Below are 14,078 nucleotides of genomic sequence, written 5' to 3' on the forward strand. Positions count from 1 at the left end.
CTTTTCAAGTTTCCCGTAAAGTGGACTTAAATTCTATCTGGGGCTCCCATCTGTCTGATGCAGAAAACATAGTATGATCACTAATGGGCTGTCAGACACTTCGGTGGTTTTCTCAGTCATCCAGATTGAAACGCAAAGTAACTCACAATCCCCTGTGTTGTGTCCTCTCCTTCTCCTAGGCTTGAGCTCAGCTCAGGTGTTCCCCAAATGTTGTCTGAGCATCAGCAGGGAGAAGGAACTTCCTCTCAGGCTCCATCTGTCTACGTCTTTTGAGATGTGCCTACGTCCTCATCCTTTTCCTGGTTGGGAGGTCCACCCTCTGCTGAGATGTTCCCCTATCTGGCAGTGTACCTCTTCTCTGTCTCTCTCCCTCTCTCTCTCCTTCTCTGTCCCTCTCTTGACTCCTTTTGGTCTAAGCCTCTAAGTATGGGCTTATTTTGGATACAGGAGTGCTGATGCATAGGGGCACATGGACCCCAATGTTTATAGCAGCATTTTTGACAATAACCAAATTATAGAAACAGCCCAAATGCCCATCAACTGATGAATGGATAAAGAAGATGCGGTTTATATATACAATGGAATACTACTCGGCAATGAGAAAGAGTGAAATCTGGCCATTTGCAGCAATGTGGATGGAACTGGAGGGTATTATGCTAAGTGAATTAAGTCAGGCAGAGAAAGACAGATATCATATGTTTTCACTCATATGTGAATCTTGAGAAACATAACAGAAGACCATGGGGGAGGGGAAGGGGGAAAAAGTTACAGAGAAGGAGGGAGGCAAACCATAAGAGACTCTTAAGGACTGAGAACTAAGGGTTGAGGTGGGGTGGGGGAGAGGGGAAAGTGGGTGATGGGCACGGAGGAGGGCACTTGTTGGGATGGGCACTGGGTGTTGTATGGAAACCAATTTGACAATAAATTATATTTTAAAAAATAGTGAAATAAAAAAAATAAAATATGGGCTTATTTCAAGATTCGGTACTTGGTCCTAAAGCATTTGTTTCTACATTATTTCCCTCAGACATTTTATCTACCTTCATGACTCCCCCAACCTTACATCAAAGGTGAAGATCCCCACATCAAAGCTCCGGCCCCAATTTGCCCCCCCGATCATCACAGAATCACAATGCTGGTGCTGGAAGGAACCATTTTCCTGCAGGATTTTGTATCTCCAACTGCCTGGTAGACATCCCCCACCGCCCCCCACCCCCGCCACCGGCTGCTTCTTAACCACCCGAATGCACTATGGCTAAGGCCAGATTTAGCATCTGTCCCCCAGAGAGCCAGCTCCCCTCTATGTTGTCTTATGGCTCCCAAGGGAAGTGCCATTACCTCCCCCGTGCAGGTTCAAGGCTTGGAGCCTCTCTGCACTGTTCTTTCTTGCTCTCTCCTCACATCTGCTTGGGCCTCACAATGTTCACTTCTCACCACTTAAGGCCTCTGGAATCTGTTTTTCCTTTCCGCTCATACTGGCACCGCCGGCACTCAGGCGATTATTGCTTCATGCCTCAATTACTAAAATCGTATCCTGATTTGCTTCCAATTAAAATGCATCCTACCCGACAAGTCTCTTATCTACTTCTCTGTGACCTCCCAATCAATACTTGTTGAAACATAAGGGGTTCTTAATGGGTGGCACAGGGTTCACAGATGGGCTCCAGGGGAAACTGTAAACCCTCTGAAATAATAGGAAACATTACTTAAACCAGATGATTAGAAATTTGATTTAAGATGCAAATGTTTCTCAGGGAGGGAGCCAGAATGTCGACCTACACTCACACCTGAAATTCAGTGGCTCACATCAGGAGCTCTCCTGAGACCAGATGTGAAGGGAGAGAATGAAGGCCTGTGGCCCAGAGATTCAGTCTTGGTTCATCATTTGTTTCTTGGACTCTAATCATCCAACCATCCATCCATCCATCCATCCGTCCGTCCATCCGTTTTCTATATGTGGAACACTTAGTATATACCAGAATTTTCAATATAGTGTTTCACCTCGTGATGAGCCTCTTGAAGATTTTATTACCCATTTTACAAATGAGGGCATCCAGGTTTAGCGAGGGTAAATCCCTGGTCCAAGATCACACTGCTGGAAAAGAGGCCTAGGACCCAGACCTAGTCTAAATCCAGCACTCATATTCCCTCCCAAATCCCCCTTTTTTTTTTTTTAACCAAAATTTCCATGTGCCAGGGACTGACCCTGCCCTAAGAATCTAATAATGAATAGAACTAAGTGAAAGGTGTGTCAAAGCACCAGGCATTGGGCCCGATGCCAAGTATGAATTTGAAAGGTTTGGTTAAAAGAATGGTCATTGATGGGGCGCCTGGGTGGCACAGTCGGTTAAGTGTCCGACTTCAGCCAGGTCACGATCTCGTGATCCGTGAGTTCGAGCCCCGCGTCAGGCTCTGGGCTGATGGCTCGGAGCCTGGAGCCTGTTTCCGATTCTGTATCTCCCTCTCTCTCTGCCCCTCCCCCGTTCATGCTCTGTCTCTCTCTGTCCCAAAAATAAATAAAAAACGTTGGAAAAAAAAAAAAAGAATGGTCATTGAAAAGCATAGCGCTGGGTGCTCAGCTCAGGGAACTGGCCATAAGAGAGGGTCATCCCAAGTGGCAAGGTGGCATCGAGCAAGAGGGTCCATCTGCTGGAGATGCAACCAACTGACCACATTGTGTGATCCATTGAACAGGGAGCAACTTGGAGCCAAAGGCTTGGCCTCCATCAGCTTTGCTCCCTTTGACAAATAGCTATGAAAGAAATCCAGTCCAATCCATAATTTGACAGATGAAACTGAAGACAAGCAAAGAGAATAAATGTAGAAAAGAAGCTGGGAACCCTGGGAAGGTCTGGGTAGTAGAATTACAGGTTACATCGCCTATCCTCTCTTCTTTATGTACTTAGCCATCTACACAAAGAGGTAGGACGACAATATCGAAAGGACAGTAGAGGCAGGATCCCTGTATAAGGGGTACAGAATGCTGCCCTCCATTCTTCTATCACCGAAGACCCACACTTTTGTTGCATAACATGTCCTTGACTGAATGTAGCTGTGACTTCTTGTTAGGGCAAGTTTATCTCACTGATAAACACGCCGGCGTTGCCAGAGGCCTACAATCTGACTACAAGGTGTGGTGAAAATCAGGTAGAAGATTATAGCCAGACTAGAAGAATAGGGGCCTTAAGCTGGTTTGAAGCATTTAGTGTAATTTCTTTGCTGCCAAGGAGGCTGAGGGGCTTCATTATTACTCACTTGATTGTTTCAGGGTCAACCTGGGTTTTTAATTAATCATGCTGTCATCCCGCTGTCCTCTCCTAACCAGGGGTCTGCGACTGCCACTAGCTAGCTCTTGGTGCCTCAGCAGGGAAATCTCTTCCTCAGACAGCAAAGTCTAGCACACCGTCTTATTCCTCTTCTACGTACGAACGGCCCCTCCCCCTCTCGGTGGACAATGTCCACTGTTATGTGATACATCAAGGAGCCACCTCACATGGTCCCTGCTCCGGCATTTTCATTGGTGACTTCTAGTTCACCTCAGAAGCCAGCACAGAACTCCACCTCTTCTCTCCTTTCTTTGTTTGCAACTCCAAGCCACCTAGTTTCCTCCACACATCACCCCTAGAAGAGGCATGAGGGAGTTCACAAAAAGCTCAGCGAGGTGGACACAGAAGTGATCGTGATCAACAAGTTGCAAGGTCCATGTCGTTTCTCAAGGATTTCTTCTGGGCTGACGTCACAGGCCAGTTTCCAAGCACAGAGAGCCAAATGTGTGACTTAGCCCTTATCAGTGGCAAAAGTAGGAAGACCTTTTATTCCAGCTTTGGCAGCTTATACTCCCCCCGCCCTGACCCCTACACAGAAAGTGGGCTTTTCTTTTCTTTCCGGATTCTTTGTTTCTCCACCTATTTCTGCAGCCTGACTAGAGAGCGTGATCATGCTGGTCTTGGTGTCAGGGCTTCACAGGTCAGGAGATGGTCCCCCCACACCGCACATTTCCATCTGCCTGTTCTGTGGGGCATGGGGCGGGCCCTTCTCTCCCAGCCCGGCTCTGGCACTAAGTGCTTCTCTGGCCCGGCCAACCCATGGGCAGGAATTGTCCTTCCAGGCTAGGAAGACAGGAGCCGGTGAAATTAACATGAAGAAGCAGATGCCTTCACTGTGGGGGTGTTTATAAATAAAGTTCAGAGGACAAATAGCTTGCCGCAGGCAAGGGAGATCATTTTTTAACACAAGGGGCTATGGAGACATTGGAGTTTCCTCAGAAGCAAGCGTGGCCAGCATGGTCAGTGATGGCAGTTAGAAAGTGTAAAGGACACTGGGCACAAAGACATCCTCGATAAGTAAGCAGAAGAAACTTATTTGGGACATTTCAAAGGTCTCTCCAGGTGAGGGGCACCTGGGTGGCTCAGTCGGCTAAGCGTCTGACTCTTGGTTTCAGCTCAGGTCATGATCTCGCGGTTCATGAGTTTGAGCCTCACGTACAGCTCTGTGCTGGCAGCACAGAGCCTGCTTGGGATTCTCTCTCTGTCTCTCTCTGCTCCTCCCCTTCTCGTGCTCTCTCAAAAATAAATAAACTTAAAAAAAAAAAAAAAGAAACAGGTGCCTGGGTAGCTCAGTCGGTTAAGTGTCCGACTTCGGCTCAGGTCATGATCTCACAGTTCATGGGTTCAAGCCCTGCATCAGGCACTGTGCACTGACTCCACAGAGCCTGCTTGGGATTTTCTTTTTCTTTCTCTGCCCTTCCTCGTTCACACCGTCTCTGTCTCTCGGAGAGAAAGAAAGAAAGAAAGAAAGAAAGAAAGAAAGAAAGAAAGAAAGAAAGAAAGAAAGAAAGAAAGAAAGACAAAGAAAAGAGAAACAAAGTTCTCTCCATGTGTAAACACACACATGCTCCTCTCAGTCACATGATGGCATATCAAATGTACACTGAGGGGGCTACAGGTGGCAGTCAGCATTGCTTCCAGAATCCTCAGGTGAAGACAAGCCTATGACCGGCAACTGGAGGGCAGAAAGTTCCACAGCCATCACATACAGATTTGATTTACAAAGTTCCGGAGAAGGTGAGAGGCATAGAAAGATTGCTGTAAGCCAATGTTACCATAGAGTAGGGGTTTTAACCTGGGATCCAAGCAGGAATTTGAACTCAGAGGTCTATGAACTAACTGAGATAAGAAAAGGTTGCCATTTTTAGCCTCACTGACCTCTAATTCAAATTTAGCCTTTTCATTGTTTATCAATGTAGGAAACGGACCACCATTTTGTTAGTGGTGATGGCGTCTTTGTCACCAATAAACATCACTTCCGTTTGTATCATCACAGTTGATCAGAATATCTCAGTTTATCATTTATGCTCATCGGTGCTTCAAAATGATGGCAGCTATTAGACCTGTCACTAGAACTTGCTGTTGAATGTATCAATAAAACACATCAATTACTATATCACAAACGTGTTTACTAATATTTTGATAACTACATTTCAATATAATTGGCTCCCTTTTTAAACCTATGTATTTTTGATGCATTTGAAAAACACTCTTTTATTTTAGGTTTATTTATTTATTTTGAGAGAGACAGAGAGCAAGCGTGAGCAGGGGAAGGGCAGAGAGGGAGACAGAGAATCCCAAGCAGGCTCTGCGCCGTCAGCTCAGAGCCCGATGATGTGCGGCGCGATCTCACAAACCACAAGATCCTGACCTGAGCCAAAATGAAGAGTTGGACGCTTAACCAACTGAGCCACCCAGGCACCCCTAAAAACACTCTTTTGGGAAGGAATGCACTGGCTTCACGAGTCCACCAAGGGGATCCATGGCACAAAGAAAATACGAAGCACCCCTGTCTTTGAACATCTTACGTCAAGAGTCTATAATGAGTGAATATGGACCGCTTATTTTATAGAGGCACCACCAGCTCAAAAGCAGATTTATCACCAATCCTATATTATGAATGAGGAAACTGAGGATTAAAGCTGAATCTGTCTGATTGCAAAGGCTGTGATCTTTCTACTACATCATACGCACGCGTGCACACACGCACACACACACAAATACACATATCTTTTTATGACTCCCAAACATCCAGTCAAAAATTCAATTAGCACAGACACTACTGGCCATCAAACTAAATTAACTAGTGATCTGTCTCTGCAATGCCACAAGAACTGGTTGAAACAATGAAAAAAATCAATCTAACAGATGTTTTGTCTAATTGCACTCATAATTTGATGGCCCGCTCCCCCCTTCCCAAAGTGGCTGAGTAGGCCAAGAGCTTCCTGTTCTGGGACACAAGTGAAATGAGCCCATCCAACTCTAGGCTTCCACACCCCCTCCCCTTTCCACCCTGGACACCTACTCTGCTCTGCCCAACGTAATGGCTTTAGGACTAAATTATTCATGAAGAGAAGGGGAGGGAAGTGGAGGGGAGGGGAAGAGAAAGGAGGACTGGGCAGGGCTATAATCCATTTTGCCTGGAGTGCTAGGGAGAAAGACAGACTGTCTCTACCCTTATAGAATTAACATTAAATTTTTGAGGACTAATAAGAACGACTTCCTCGAAGAGTGCATGAATTCATAACAACACCAGCGAGTGCCACAAAGGAGAAATCAGGGCATTATATCACAGAGGGTCCTCACCTAGTCTGGGGCGTAAGAAAAGATTTCTCTGAGGAATTGGTGTTTGCAAACTCATCTTTTAGAGTATTTATGGTTTTAATATCCTGCTGGCATGTAACTCTCCTTTCATTAGAATATGAAATACAAGTCAGGCCTCACCTAGGCAGAGTCTCCTCTGGAAGAGAAGGGTGGTTTGCCCACGGTTTCTAGTGAAGATTCTACCGCTGGGAAGTAGGAGCTGGTGGCAGAGGGGTCTGTCAGACACGGTTAGTCCACGGCCCCAAACAGCTTGAGATGCCCCTGGCCTGTGGAATCTGAGTGAGGTGGAGGAACGCGGCCCACCCTAAGGGGCCCAGCCCATCCCGGGCACTGAGGCTGCTGTGGGGCCTGCGAAGCACCAGCCACCTGCCTCGTGCGGCATCCCAACGGCCTGCCGCAACTTCCATCCATCAGCCTTTCCGGTCCGGGGTCCCATTTGCACATGCTGTACGGCATAAATCCGGAGCCTTTTCAACTAGACGCATAACAGTCACCGTTACGATGAGGGATGGTCTGGTAGGAGGCGGACTGAAGCCCCGGCCAACCCAGGAAGGGAAACCTCATTTTCCCAGGAGGCAAAGATTCACTGAGTAAAGGTTTAAAATTCCTACTGGAGAACAAAATGACAGTGCATTCAGGAAGGACTCCTGATAAATTATTCCATCCCATTTTGTAATCCCTTTTTGTTCCCCCCGCCATCTTTTGACATCACTGAGAACAGGCGCTAAGCAACATGGGAAAGGAAAGGGGAGAGAAGAACAAAGGCATTATTGTTAACCAAAATCACAAAAAATAAATTGAGTTTGGGATGGGATTGCTAACAAATAAGTACAAAAACTCTCTATGCTCAGAGTGAAATCTTGTACTCACTTTAAGCTTTCTTCCTAAGGCATATGTTCTGTTAATGGATATACATGATCTCATGACTTGTGGAAAAAAATAATTTACCACCCACATAAGAAATTCTCTGGGGCGCCTGGGTGGCTCATTCGGTTAAGCGTCCGATTTTGGCTCAGGTCATGACCTCACGGTTCGTGAGTTCTAGCCCCGTGGCAGGCTCTGTGCTGACAGCTCAGAGCCTGGAGTCTGCTTCGGATTCTGTGTGTATCTCTCTCTCTGTCTCTCCTCCGCTTGCACTCTGTCTCTCAAAAATAAAATAAAAATGTTAAAAAAATTAAAAAAAAAAGAAATCCCCTTATTCTGGGAACTTCTGACTTGTACACCTTTATTCACTGCCTTGTTAAATACATCCTAAAGGGTCATCTTTGTACTCTAGAGGAAGCTCTATTTAATGGTCATTTACAAAACAGATTCTCCTTGGGCAAATCATACCCAACACACATTAATAATAACAAGAATGTTATAGCCACAATTCCCTTCGTGCACTTAGAAATTTACCCACTACTCTTTTCTTACCACAACGAAACTAGAATTTCGTGTTTATGTTAATAGATTTGGATTCCCTAGCTCTTAATGTGGAATAATAGGGGCACCTGGCCGGTTCAGTCGGTTAAGCATCCAACTTTGGCTCAGGTCATGATCTCACAGTTCATGGGTTGGAGCCCCGGGTCGGGTTCTAGCCCGTGTTGGGTTCTGTGCTGTCAGCTTGGAGCCTGGAGCTTGCTTTTGACTCTGTGTCTCCCTCTCTCTCTGCGCCTCCCCTGCTGGTGCTCTATCTCTTGCTCTCTCAAAAATAGACGTTAAAAAAATAAAGTGGAAAAATAAAATCCCTGTTAATCATCCATCTTTTCTATAACCCTTTAAATAATAGAACTTGAAAATCTTCTAAGAGCAAAAAAGAACTGTACCTCTTTTAAAGAGATCAAATTTAACATATCATTGGGTTTTACACTCACCACTTATAAGAAATTGATTGTACTTCATCTCACTTAACAATTATTCTGATTCTTAATGGTAAATTCTTTCATACACTGATTTGAATCCTATCACTAAGGAAATTTATCCAAGTCCACAGTTTTCTATATTTTCTTAGCTTATTCTTTCTTCTAAGCTTGTTCAGCATGGACTTACAGCCAAAATATTAAAATAAAGTGTTCCACATGCATGTTAAACTAATTCTCCCGAACACTGGTCTTTCATGAATCGTTGATATGCCAATGGAAAGGAAATTCCAAAGTTACATGAGATCATACTGCAAACCGTATGTCCCAGAAAAGTCACAAAGCCCCCTGGCATGACAAAGGCTCTGAGGATCCTCTTATGAAGAAACTTGTGTAACTTTATTCGATTCAGCGTTTCCAAAGCTTACTTAATTGTAGACCTACCCTCTTCTCCATTGCACCCACACTTAGAGATCACAGAGCACTTCTAGTCCTCAGAAAATGGTTGGGGAGACTCTTAGAGCACACAATGGCTGTATCTACATGCATGTACAGTTTTGCAAAATACGGCTTGATTCATCCAAACTAGTATGTAGTCATGAGTTGCTAACTGGTTGTTTTCAAAGGAACTGCACATATGACTTAGCTTAAGAATTGCTTCGTTGCTTCTTTTCTCTTTTTAATTTTTCCCATTTATTTTGAGAGAGAGAAAGAGAGAGAGAGAGAGCAGGGGAAGGACAGAGAGAGACAGAGATACACACACACACAGAGAGAGAGAGAGAGAGAGAGAGAGAGACAGAGAGAGAATCCCAAGCAGGCTCTGCACTATCAGCATGGAGCCCATTGGGGGGCTGGAACTCACAAACAGTGAGATCATGACCTGGGCCAAAACCAAGAGCAGGTCACATAATTGACTGAGCCACCCAGGCACCCCAAGAATTGTTTGGTGCTTCTGTAAAAAAAAAAAAAAAAAATCTACTTCCGTAGGTAGATACATTGACTATCCCTAAACCGAGCTGAATATCCAGGCAAGATCACTTCTCCGGGACTGTCTCATTCTTTAGTTCGGAAAGTCTGCCTTTTGTTTCAATTTTGTGTCTTACAGTTAGCAACTTTAAGACAGAATCTTGGGGCTGGGAAATGAGAAACCCAGAGTGTTTGAGCTAGAAGAACTTGAGAAAACTCCAAACCCCTTCCATTCGCAAATGGCCCAAGAGGTCACACCTCATCCCTACACGGGCTCCTTGCACTCATTATCATATTTCTGCCTTTTGTTGCCCAATAAGCCAATGTTATTTGTGCTGACCTTGGCACCATTGGAAGATTGGTGCTCACGAGGAACCCAGATATCTGGGTATACATATTCTATAGGTTAGCAGAGGTACTTCTGATGGGGCAAACTCTCTAAGGGAAATTTCACATCACAGTGCGAGGTCTTAGAATCTTACATATGGAGTTATTTCTTCACTAGGGTCTTGTAATTAATTCTAATTAAGGGAAACATTAAGTAATGTTTTCCAATTAAGCCCACAAACAGTTTTCGACCCATGGTAGAATGCCTGTTTGTTCTTCGCAGGGGACATTAATATTATCAAGCACTGATAAAAGACAGCACTCGTTGCCTGCATCTTGTCACAGCTGCAGAATTGCTTTCTACGGAAAGGACACTGAGACACTGTTTTTCCTTGGATTGTGCATTAATTTGGGGCAGCCTTGGTGGTTGGAGGAGGAGCCCTAATGTAAATCACGAGGAAGCTCTAAAACCTTGGGTGTCTGCCTGTCTCTCTCCCCCTGCCTTCTTCTTGCTGCTGTTGACCTAACCACACTTCCCTGGGCGGGTGATGCTTGAGGATGTCAAATGCTACACCTGTGGCTAATTCTCAGGCAACACAAGGAAGACTCTGCCACATTAGAAGCAATTGGCTGTTTGCAGGAAGCAAGATGATCTGTAGTCACATCTCATTAGGGGCGCCTGGGCCCCGTGGTGCACAAGTGAAGCAAACGCCTGCCAATGTAATTTGTTTTATATGCCTAATTCTCTTCCTTATAATTAACATCTGAAATGCGAAAACAAAACGGGAGCGCTTTGCAGGCGTCTGGGATCCGGGGAGCACTTTCAGGGAGACTGGGATTTTAAAGCAGTCCTTTCCCACAACAAACAATGGTGTGTGTGCCAGGGGATGGGACATCCATAGGTCACCCTGGAGGGCTGACTGCTGGGGTACAGCATGTGTGGGGAGGGAGGAGAGGACAGGAGCAAGAGTCAGCGTTATCCTCTACCCTGTGTGTGGGTTGAACTGCTGTCATCTCTGGGATGAAGTGGCCCTGCAAAGGTGTCTCAGCAGTGGGACAGAGCCACCAGCCAAGACCTCGCTGTATATGGCCCTAGTCAGCCTTTGCAGCCATTCCTCCACTGCCTTCCCCCGTCGATGGCTAGAAACAGTCGGACACGGAGGGACAGAGAAGTGACGCGTGATCGATCTTCTGCCACCAAGCATCCTGGGAGACAGACCGTGAAACCAGGCGAGAACATCATTCGCAGGGTCTCTGCAATGTGAATGGGGCTGCGTCAAAGTTTCTGGGTTGGTCATCAAATCTGGAGCCTGCGCATCTGAGACCAGCCAGATGAGATCGAGTCTACATCATGGATGTACTAAGCGACTCTCTTAGTTACAAACACCAGAAACTGACCCTACCTAACTGAAGGTGAGGGAGAATTTGTTGGTAGGATATCGGTTCACCCACAAACCTGACAAAAACGCGAGGAGATGAAGAAGCTGGTGACCACCAGCACAGACAGGGTCATGGTGCCAGACCAGCCTGGTGTGAGAATCCCACCCACTGCTGCCTCTGAACACTGCCTCTGCCCCTGGAGGTCACTGCTGATCACTGGGTGCCGCCCACATCCCTGTCTCCCACCAATTTCCTTGGCAGTATGTTGGCTGTTCTTTCCATTAATGGGTTTTTATGCTAAACCAGTAGAGTCCAAGATCTAGCGGGAGATTGGTAATGGCAGAGAAGATGGTTTTTAACCTCTCTTGGTGGGTGTTTCCAGCCCCTATTATTCCTGCCCAGCTCATGGTTAGTGTCTTTATGTCACCCTCCCCATTCACCTCCTCTTTCTACTCCTTTCTATTTTGTCATAACGATGTCCATTTGTTGAGCGATTAGGCAATCTGTTAGATGATTAAAATTCATCACGTCATTTCATCTCCATGGAAACCCACAAAGCAGGTATGATGATTCCCATTTTCAGGAAAGGAAATTAAGGTTTTAAAAGTTAAGCAACTTGCCCAGAGTCACTCAGCTAATATATAACAGAAATGGGATTTGAGCCCAAGTCTGGCTGATTCCAAAGCCTGAGATTTGGGTAGGATAAAGGACTCCATCTCAACATTAAAAAAATCCATAGATACCAGTAAGATAATAGTACTTCCAGTATGTACTGATTAAAAATACATAATGACAGGGGGCACCTGGCTGGCTCAGTCGGTAGAGTATGACACTCTTGCTTTCATAGTTGTAAGTTTGAGCCCCACGTTGGGTGTGGAGATTACTTAAAAATCAAGTCTTTAACACTTTTTAAAATACATAATGCCAAAAGCAATGTTAATTCTGTATAAATTAAGACCTATTTTATGAATCCAAGTTTGTACCTACACACAATGCTATTCATCACATAAAGCATAGGTGAAAGACCTATCTAGGCTTCCACAAGGCCCCAGACACATGCCCCTTACGGTAACTATGTCCCCTCAATGCACCAGTGACGGGGGCAGGCACATGCCTGGAGATTGACCAGTTGGTTCAGAACTTTGATATGAACCAGAAGTCATGAACAACTGCACTAAAACCTGTAACTCTGTGGCTGCCATAGACTTTACATAATAAATGTTGAAGGAGGGAAGGGTGAAGGGAGGGAGGGAGAAAGAAAAGGAGGAGGGAAGGGAAGGGCAGATTTAGTTAAGAGAAACCAGCAGGAGAAGCTAAGTCAACTTGAAGGTTAAGATTAACAGGTTCCCCATGTTCAAAGACCAAGTCCAGAAAAGTCAGCTCCTGCTGGAGTAACAGGCTGACTTCACAGGTCCTGGAAGGTGAACCGAAGCAGGAGGCCATAACCTTGAGGAGGAAACCAGGCACCAAAGGAGCAAGGATCCAGGCAAAGGGCTCAAGTGACCAGACAAAGGCTGCGTCACCGACAGGATAGAATGAACCCAACACCGAGACCACCACCCGCCACCCGCCATCCAGTGGAGGGCTTACCATGCTGCCAAGGGCAGGCCTCAGAGTTCCAGCCAGCTTCAGCCCTCCCATGCCTCCTGGAAGACATCATTTCCCAGACTGTGTTCTCCGGGACCCTCTTGTGCCAGGAGATCTCCATAGGGCTTTCTAAGAAGAAAGAACGTGTGCTCAAGTTCTGTTCCCTTCTTGGAGCTTCACAGGACCCACGAGCATCTAAACGGTCTTGCAAATACGAGGTAAAGAAACCCAAACTTACTTGATCCTGGAACCCTGTTGGCAGACTGCCCATTATCATCTCAGAGAGCACAAAGGTCCCAAGACAATACCTACAGAAACTCTGCCCTACAGCACTGTCATCCTAGAAAACCGTGGACCCTTCTTCCATGAAGCCATGTCCTCGAAGGTATCTCTCTCTTTACTGTAACTTTCTGACTTGATTAGGTTTCCATGCAGATTCATCCTGACATGGCCAGTGGAAGCATTTTTAAGGCCTTTCTATCATCTCTTCTGAAGCACTTTCCTTGACCCTTCCCCATCCCAAGCCTACCTCATTTCCACACAACCCCAGTTGGCTGCCACATCCCCAGTGTCAAGGTGAAGAGCACACACTTTGAACCTGTCTGTGTGGGTTTGAATTCTGGCTCTGCCACTTACTAGCTCCGTCATTTTTGGCAAATAACTTAAGCTCTCTGTGCCTCTTAGTTTCCCCATGTGAAAACTGGGGGTGGTAATGTTACCCACCTCGCCAGGTTGTCATGAGGACCAAATGACCTTCTAGACTACTGGCACTGTCAATGTGTTTGCTCTCACCCTCACACTGCCCAGCGATAAGCATTTGGCCACTCCTCCAGTAGACTGTGTGCAATTTGAGAGCAAAGACTGTGCCTTTAGCTCTGTTTCCTGTGTCTAGCCCAGGGCCTGACACTTGCTGGCTATCCCCCATCTAACTTGGTAAATCAAGAAACGATCTGTTGTGATTTTGAGAGAAATCAAATGGAGACCAAAATTTGTTTTCTAGAAAACGACAGCAAATCGAGAGAAATCAGCTGATGATTAAAGACACACACACACACACACACACACACACACACACACACACACACACACACACAGAGCTCAGGTGTGAAACTGCAGCTGAGAGATGTCTGGTTCCATATCCCAATGCCAGCCTCATCTCTCGGAATCCATAATTACAACCCGAATGGCAATGCCTTGTTTCATCTGAGCATCTTTTTAATGGAGAATTGATTTTCTCTCCCTTAGCAAAAATTTTCAGTGGCCTCACAAAGGGGAGAAATTAACTCTTACATTTGCATGTCAAATGTTTTAATTCTCAATTATAAAA

At 45.7% G+C, this 14,078-nt stretch overlaps 1 long non-coding RNA gene across 2 annotated transcripts in view; it reads right to left on the reverse strand.

The window, feature by feature from the left end:
• Positions 1-14,078, reverse strand: part of LOC109248013 (uncharacterized) — a 220,984-nt gene that overhangs the window by 128,506 nt on the left and 78,400 nt on the right. For both annotated transcript variants that reach the window (XR_002071902.2, XR_002071901.2), the window contains exon 3: positions 12,755-12,880. This is a non-coding gene — a long non-coding RNA (uncharacterized LOC109248013). The remainder of the gene's footprint in view (positions 1-12,754; positions 12,881-14,078) is intronic.

The sequence above is a fragment of the Panthera pardus genome, unplaced genomic scaffold (genome assembly GCF_024362965.1).
Source record: "Panthera pardus isolate Hobbes unplaced genomic scaffold, ASM2436296v1 HiC_scaffold_27, whole genome shotgun sequence".
Classification (NCBI taxonomy): domain Eukaryota; kingdom Metazoa; phylum Chordata; class Mammalia; order Carnivora; family Felidae; genus Panthera; species Panthera pardus.